The 8,948-nt window shown below is 39.0% G+C and overlaps 1 non-coding gene across 1 annotated transcript; it reads right to left on the bottom strand.

Annotated features, from left to right (window-relative positions):
* Positions 1 to 8,628: 8,628 nt before the first annotated feature.
* On the bottom strand, positions 8,629 to 8,735 carry LOC111763518 (U6 spliceosomal RNA). Its single transcript, XR_002796377.1, has one exon. It is a non-coding gene; the product is annotated as a U6 spliceosomal RNA (small nuclear RNA).
* Positions 8,736 to 8,948: the final 213 nt, after the last annotated feature.

Raw genomic sequence — 8,948 nt, 5'->3', positions numbered from 1 at the left:
AGACCGCACGTTTTCTAAATTTTTAGTTACATTATGGTTTACATTTTAGCCTATAGACTTTTATACATTTTTGGTGAAATTCAAAATGTCCTATATCCATCATTCCACAGTCTTGTGGAATACTTCCATTGCCCCCCATTTATCCTGCTTCCATCTATTCTATTCCTCTCTCTCCCTCCCATCAAGGCCCATAGATACTTGCAACACTGCTGAGGGCTTGACACACTAGACTGTCTTCTCCCATTGGGAGTCACCAATTCTCTCAAGAGACACAATTTCCTATGTTTGAGAATATCTGACCTCCCCAGAATGGGGGTACACCTTCCCACACATTGTATGGGTCTCCACCCAATGATGTAACACACTATGACAAGATGAGCACCCACACAATCCCTAGAAGCTTGCCCTGCACCAGATGTGCCCCATTAAGCACCTTAAACAGGTAACCCTCCCTTTGGTATTTTCTAAAGAGTTTTCTCAACATTATAGTTTCAACCACATACCAAACAATCTCCCATGTTCATCTGTTCCCCCCAACCCACTTCCCAATTCCTTGGGCCATCTGACCCATCCTCTGAACCCTAGCCCCCTCAAGCCTGCAAAGCCCCAACCAATAGTATCCCTATGCCCCCATCTTATCCCTTCCATCTACAACTACTTACCTCCACCTTATCATAGATTTCACCCATGTAGGCATCTGCTCACAACCTTCCTCTCCTCCCCAATTCCCTCTAAGCCAATCTCTTCCAGTCTCTAGCTCTCTGAGACAGCTTGGTTTGGTTATTTCATATCAGAGAGTCATGTAGTATTTGTCCTTCAATGCCTGGCTTGCTTCACTCAACATAAGGTTCTCGAGACTCATTCATGTTATCCCACGTGTTTGTACTGTATTCTTTCTTATAGCTGAGTAGCATTCCATTGTATGTATATTCCACATTTTGTTTATCCATTCATCTGTTGATGAGCATTTGGGCTGATTCCAGCTTTTGGCAATAGTTAATAATGCCGCTATGGACATTGATGTACATATATTGGTTTGTGTTCTTGTTTTCAGTTCTTCTGGGTATATACCCAACAGTGGAATTGCTTGGTCATATGGCAAATCTATAGCTAGTTTTTTGTTTGTTTGTTTGTTTGTTTTATTTATTTTTTTAATGTCATATTAAAAAAATATGAGGTCCCTATATAGCCCCCATCCCTCTCACCCCACTCCTCCCATGTCAAAAACCTCTTTCATCATCATGGCACATTCATTGCTAGTTTTTTGAGTAGTCGCCAAACTATCCTCCAGAATGGCTGGATCCTTCTGCATTCTCACCAGCAGTGGATTAGTGTTCCCATTCCTCCAAATGCTCTACAACACTTGTAGTTTTTTTTTTAATAGCCACCAGTCTTATGGGAGTAAGATGGTATATTAGTCAGCCAAAGGGGTGATGATGCAAAATACCAGAAATTGGTTGGTTTTTATAAGGGTATTTATTTGGGACAGGAGCTTATAGATACCAGGCCATAAGCATAAGTTACATCCCTCACCAATGTCTATTTTCACATGTTGGAGCAAGATGGCTGCCCATGTCTGCCAGGTTCAGGCTTCCTGGGTTCCTCTGGGTTCAGCTCCTCTGTTTTCTCCACAAGGTTAGCTGTAGACTATCAGGTGAATGACTCTGTCTCTCTCCCTGGGTTTAGGCCATATCTAAGGAGTTGTCTCTATTTCTCTGTGCTCTACTCCTGGCTCAGGTCCTCTCTTCCCAGGGCTTGCTTCTCTTTCTTCTGCATGCTTACCTCCTGGGGCTCCAACTTAAGACTTCAGCATCAAACTCCAACATCAAAAAACAAATATCAGAAAACCCCCAACTCTGTCCTTTGCCATGCTTTTTTATCTGTGAGTCCCCATGCACCAAGGGGTGAGGACTCAACAACCTAATGATGTGACCCAATCAAAAGCCCTAATCATAACTTAATCATGCCCAGGTACAGACCAGATTACAAACATAATCCAATATCTATTTTTGGAATTCATTACCATATCAAACTGCTACAGATGGTATCTCATTGTAGTTTTGAATTGAATTTCCCTAATAGTTAGTGATTTTGAGCATCTTTTCATGTGCTTTTTAGCTATTTGTATTTCTTTTTTGGAGAAGTGTCTGTTCAAATCTCCTGCCCATTTTTTAATTGGGTTGTTTTTTTTTATTTTCAAGATATAGGATTTCTTTATATATGCAGGATATTAGTCTCCTATTCAGATACATGGTTACCAAATATTGTCTCTCATTGGGTAGGCTGTCTTTTCATTTTCTTGACAAATTCCTTTGAGGTGCAAAAGGCTTTAATTTTGAGGAGGTCACATTTATCTATTTGTTTTTTTGCTGCTCATGCTTTGGGTGAGAAGTTCGTGAAGCCATTTCCTATTACAAGTTCCGGTAGATGCTTCCCTACATTGTTTTCCAAGGTCTTTATGGTTGTAGCTCTTATATTTAGGTTTTTGATCCATTTTGTGTTGATTTTTATTTAAGGTGTGAGAGGGTAATCCTCTTTCATTCTTTTGCATGTGAATATCCAGTTCTCCAAGCACCATTTGTTGAAAAGGCCATTCTCTCCCAGTTGAGAGGATTTGGTGGCCTTGTTGAATATCAGATGACTGTATATGTGAGGATCTATATCAGAACTCTCAATTCAGTTACATTGGTCAATATATCTATCCTTGGGCTAATACCATGCTGTTTTCACCATTGTAACATTGTAGTATGTTTTGAAGTCGGATAGTGTGAGTCCTCCAATTTCATTTTTCTTTTTCAATATGTCTTTGACTATTTGGGGCCTCTTTCTTTACAAATAAATTTCATAGTTAATTTTTCTAGTTCATTAAAAAATGCTGTGTTGATTTTTATTGAGATTGCATTGACAATAGATATCTTAATGATATTTAGTCTTCCTATCCATGAACAGGGAATATTCTTCCATTTATTTCAGTCTTCTTTGATTTCCTTGAACAGCCTTGTGTAGTTTTCTATGTATAAGTCTTTTATATCTTTAGCTAAATTTATTCCTAGGTATTTGATTTTTTAAAATTTACTATTGTAAATAGTATTTGTTTCTTGATTTCCTCCTCGGATTGCTCATTGTTGGTGTACAGAAATGCTACTGATTTTTGTGCATTGGTCTTATAACGTGACTTTACTGAACTCATTTATAAGTTCTAGAAGTCTTGTTGTAGATTCATCAGGGCTTTCTATGTGTAGGATCATATTGTCTGCAAATAGTGAAATTTTGACTTCTTCCTTTCCAATTTGAATGCCTTTTATATCTGGTTCTTGCCTCAGTGTTCAAGCAAGTACTTCTAACACAATGTTAAACAGGAGGGGTGATAGTGGGTATCCTTGTCTTGTTCCTGATCTTAGAGGGAAAGATTTTAGGATTTTACCATTGTAAATGATGTTAGCTGTGTGTTTTTCATATATACCCTTTATCATGTTCAGAAAGTTTCCCTCTATTCCAATCTTTCACAACATTTTTATCAAGAAAGGGTGCTGTATTTTGTCAAATGTTTTTTCTGCATCTATAGATATAATCATATAATTTTTCCCTTCAATCTGTTTATGTGGTGTATTGTATTAATTGATTTTCGTATGTTGAACCATCCTTGCATACCAGGAATGAAACCCATTTGGTCATGGTGTATAATTCATTTAATGTTTTGTTGAATATGGTTAGTAAGTATTTTATTGAGGATTTTCACATCTAGGTTCATTTGAGAGATTGGTCTGTAATTTTCCTTTCTTGTGGTGTCTTTGTTTGGCTTTGGGATTAGGGTAATGTTAGCATCATAGAATGAGGTAGGCAATGTTCCTTCTATTTCAATTTTTTTTTAAAGAGTCTAAGCAAGATTGGTGTTGGTTCTTTCTGTAATGTTTGGGAGAATTCACCTGTGAAGCCATCTGGCCTAGGGCGCTTCTTAGTTGGGAGGTTTTTAATGACTGATTCTATCTCTTTACTTGTGATTGGTTTGTTGAGATCACCAATTTCTTCTTTTGTCATTGTGGGCTGCTTTTATGTTTCTAGGACTTTGTCCATTTCCTCAAAATTGTCCTTCTTGTTGGCATATAGTTTTTCAAAGTATCCTCTTATGATATTCTTTATTTCTGTGGGATCAGTGGTGATATCCCCTTTCTCATTTCTTATTTTGTGTATTTGCATCTTCTCTCTTTTTTTCTTTGTTAATCTAGCTAAGGGTTTGTCAATTTTATTGATTTTCTCAAAGAACCAGCTCTTTGTTTTGTTCATTTTTTATAGTGCTTTCTTAATTACTATTTCATTTTGTTCTGCTCTGATCTTTGTTATTTCTTTCTTTCCTCTTCCTTTGGGGCTAGTTTGTTGTTTTTTTTACTAATTCCTCCAAGTGTGCAGTTAGGTCTTCAATTTTAGCTCTTTCTTCTTTTTTTTTTTTTTAAATAAGTTGGATGATTTTTTTTTTAAAGATTTATTTTTATTTATTTAATTACCCTCCCCTCCCCCGGTTGTCTGTTTTCTGTGTCTTTTTGCTGCATCTTGTTTCTTTGTCCACTTCTGTTGTCGTCAGCAGCACGGGAAGTGTGGGCAGCGCCATTCCTTAGCAGGCTGCTCCCTCCTTCGCACTGGGCGGCTCTCCTTATGGGTGCACTCCTTGCACGTGGGGCTCCCCTACGCGGGGGACACCCCTGTGTAGCAGGGCACTCCTTGCGCGCATCAGCACTGCGTATGGGCCAGCTCCACATGGGTCAAGGAGGCCTGGGGCTTGAACCGCGGACCTCCCATGTGGTAGACAGACGCCCTAACCACTGGGCCAAAGTCCGTTTCCCTCTTTCTTCTTTTTTGATGTATGAATTTATGGCTGTGAATTTCCCTCTTGGTATAGCTTTTCCTGCATCCCATTAGTTTTGATATGTTGTGTTATCATTTTCATTAGTTTCAGTGTAGTTACTGATTTCCTTTGAGATTTCCAGCTTGACCCACTGATTGTCCAAGAGTGTGTTGTTTAACTTTCGTTTCTTGGTGCCTAATCCATGTCTCTGGCCCTTGCAGATTTCCAACTTCATTCCACTGTGGTCAGATAAATTACTTTGTACAATTTCAATCTTTCTGAATCCACTGAGACTTTCTCTGTGGCCTACCACATCCATGTGTCCATGTGTGCTTGAGAAGAATGTATATTCTGCTGTATTTGGGTGTAATGTTCTGTATATGTGTATTGGGTCCAGCTTCTCTAATATATTGTTCAAAGTCTTTGTTTCTTTATTGATTCTTTCTTGAGATGTTCTGTCCAACAGTGACAGCGGTGTATTAAAGTCCCCCAGTATAATTGTAGAGGTACCTATTCCTTCACTTAGATTTTCCAGTGTTTGCCTCATGTATTTGGAGGCACCCTGGTTAGGAGCATAAATATTTATGATTGTTCTTTCTTCTTGAAAGATTACCCTTTTTATTAATATGTAGTGTCTATCTTTGTCTCTCACAGTAGTATTGCATTTAAATTCTATTTTGTCCAATACTAATATAGCTACTCCTGTCCTTTTTTGTTTATTGTTTGCCTGCAAGATTGTTTCCCAGCCATTCCCTTTCAAGCTCCTTGAATCCCTGGGTCTAAGATGTGTTTCTTGTAAACAGCATATAGATGGGTCATATTTCCTTATCCATTCTTCCAATCTGTGTCTTAACAGGTGAGTTTAGTCCATTGACATTCAGTGTTATTACTCTCAAGGAATTACTTACATTAGCCATATTTTCTTTGGATTTGTGTATGTCATATGTTGTGTTTGTTTGTTTTTTCATTTTGTCTTTTTAGTTGTTCTTACACTCTCCTCCAATTCTGTCTCTCATGTTTTTTTCCTTCCTCCTGCAGAACTCCCTTTAGTATTTCTTGAAGGGTATGTTTCTTCTTGGCATACTCTCTTAGTTTCTGTTTATCTGTGAATATTTTGAACTCTCTATCATTTTTGAATGCCAGCTTTGCTGGATAGAATATTCGTGCTTGGAATTTTTTTCTTTAAGCACTTTGACTATGTCTTACCACTGTCTTCTTTCCTCCATGGTTTCAGATGAGAAATCAGAAATTCTTATTAAGCTTCCCTTGTATGTGATGGTTCTCTCTTCTCTTGCTGCTTTCAGTATTTTCTCTTTTTCTTGAGTGTTGGAAAATTTGACAAGTATATGTCTTGGGGTAGTCCTGTTGGGATTTATGTTGTTTGGTGTGTGTTGTGCTTCCTGGACATGAACATCCATCTCTCTCAATTGGTTTGGGAAGTTTTCAGCCATTATTTCCTCCAATACACCTTCTGTCCCCTTTCCCTTCTCTTCTCCTTCTGGGATGCCTATATGCATATGTTTGTGCATTTGCATTGTCATTCAGGTCCTTAAGTCCCTGCTGGATTTTTTCTATCTTTTTACCAATCAAATCTACTATCTATTTGATTTCAGATGTATTGTCTTCCACATCACTAATTCTTTCCTCTTCCTCTTCAAATCTGCTGTTGTTTGCTGAGAGTATATTTTTAATTTCTTGGATTGTGCCATTCATCACCATCATATCTGTTATCTTTTTGAGTTTGTTTACAATTTCTTCTTTATGCTATCCAAGTGTTTTCTTAATGTCCTTAATATCTTCCTTCACTTCATTAAATTTGTCCATGATATATGTTTTGAGAGCTTTGATTAGTTGTTCAGTGTTCAGCTCCTCTTCCTGGTTTTTAGTTTGTTTATTGGATTGGGCCATATTTTCCTGATTATTGGTATGGTTTGTAATTTTTTGTGGCTGGTCATCATTTTATCTTGATGGATTTGTTCAATTGATTAGCTTCCCCATCTATTCTCAGGGTTTACTTAGCTGCTGTTTTTGTGTGTGTGTTAAGTCTTCTCTTTGACACTTAGTTTTTCTTATTCTATTTCCTTGTTCTTATCTAAGTTCCCTTGAAGGAAAATATTAGAGCCAGGGAAAGCAAAAGAGGTAAGAAAAGAAAAGGTATAATAGTAGTATTGATGGTAAATTTTAGCAGAAGAACCATGCAAGGCCTAGGAGAATGTGAGCTGTGTAGAGTTATAACAGTAATAAAGGGAGTACCTACAATGAGGTGGTAAACTTAATATGGAGAAGAATATACTATGAATTAAAAGACCAGCGTTGTCAGGAGAATTGGAAAGAGAAAAGAAAGGGCAATAACATAAAAAGTGAACAAAAGATAGGAAACAGAATAGAGGTGTTAGAAATAAAAAGTCAGAAAAATTGGGTGCTAAAAAAGGAGAGGTGAATGTAAGAGAAACAATAGGCAATGGAAAATAGGAAAGATGTAAAAGAAAGGGGTTAGCATTGGTAACCAAAATCACCACACACAGAAAGGAGGAAATCGAGGATAAGAAAGCATAGCAAATAAGAAACACTGCCTGCAGCACCTAATAGAAAGAAAAAAAAAAAAAGAAAAAGGAAAAAAAAAAAAAAAAAAGCCATGGGGGGATAAAGAAGAAGGAAAGACAAGAAAACAAACAAACAAAAAAGACCAGACAAGGCCAAGCAAGGAATCGTCTTTGCAGTTGAATAAACTGCTTAGGAGTCTGACCTTCCCCCTTTCTCCCTTCCTCACTTCCCTTTCTCCCAGGCAGCAGGAAGGCCATGTGAGAGCTCCCTTCTGAGATTCAAATGGCACCCTGGTGAACCGATTCACCACAGAAAATAATGACTCTTAGTTTCTGTGAGAGTGAGTACCCACACCTTGCCAGGAACCCTAAACATGCTTTGGAAACCTACCAAGCATGTCCTAAATACGCTACTGGAAGCCTACCAAGCACACCCTTCCCTTAGGTGTGCTGTGCAGGACTAGTTAACTTTCTGACTCCACCTTCTCCTAGACCAAGTTTTCCTATCCCAGGCCGTTTAGGTAAATAGGGCTCTCTCAGCAGATTCACCTCTCTTCTCTTCCTAGCCTCTCCCCAAGTCAGCTGATATGCTCCTCCAAGCTCGAAAAAAGGGGGGACCAGACAGTTGAACCTACACCCCTCAGGCCCCTCTGCACCTCTTACCAAAACCCTCCCACTCTCAGAGTTTGTCTGAGACTGGAGGGCTAGGGGAATGCCAGCGTTTGGTGAGCGCTGGGTTTGGGGAATGCAGGTTTGGGGGAATGCAGGCTCAGGGAATGCGGGTTTGGGGAATGTGGGGTTCGGGGAACACAAGGTTCAGGGAACACAGGTTCAGGGATCACATGTTTGGGGAACAAGAGGCTCGGGAACGGCACCATGTGACCGGCAGTGTTCAGGGAATGCTGAGGCTCTCAGCCCTAGGGGAAGGGTTTAGCCTTCCCACAGCTTCGGGCTCTAGTGCCAGAAACCCACAGTTTTACCTTGAGCAAGCACTCCTTTCATCTCATTCTATCCAGATCGATATCCAGAAGCCTCCTGCTTTGTGGGTTCCCACAACTACTCACTTGGGCAGGATTCTATCCCAACTCAGCTGGATTTTTGCAGAAGAGATGACGGGAGTGCACCCACTCAGACGCCATCTTGCCCACCTCTCTCTAATGTGTTTTTTATCTCATCTTTCATGTCTTTCATTCCCATGAACTCTTATCACTTTTCATTTATTTATTTTTAATTGTGTTTTTTTGAAGATACATGGAATGCTTTGTGAATTTGCGAGTCATCCTTGGGTAGGGGCCATGCTAATCCTCTCTGTATAGTTCCAATTTTAGTATATGTGCTGCCAAAGTGAGCACATCTGTTACTTTTCTATTCAGATTTTCAGATTCTTTGTGCTCACTTTGTGTCTTCTTGATGTCCTTTATGTCTTTAGCCATATTGCCTTTCAAATCATTCATTTGATTTTGGAAATTTGTGTGCATCTCGTTGATTAGCTGTCTCAAATCCTGTGTCTCTTTCTGGGGCTTTGATATTATATATTCCTTTCCTCTGTCCATTTCTTCCATTTT

This window comes from Dasypus novemcinctus, chromosome 11 (assembly GCF_030445035.2).
Source record: "Dasypus novemcinctus isolate mDasNov1 chromosome 11, mDasNov1.1.hap2, whole genome shotgun sequence".
Lineage (NCBI taxonomy): Eukaryota > Metazoa > Chordata > Mammalia > Cingulata > Dasypodidae > Dasypus > Dasypus novemcinctus.
Note: the sequence above shows the minus strand (reverse complement) of the source record. Positions and strands in the feature narration are given on the sequence as shown.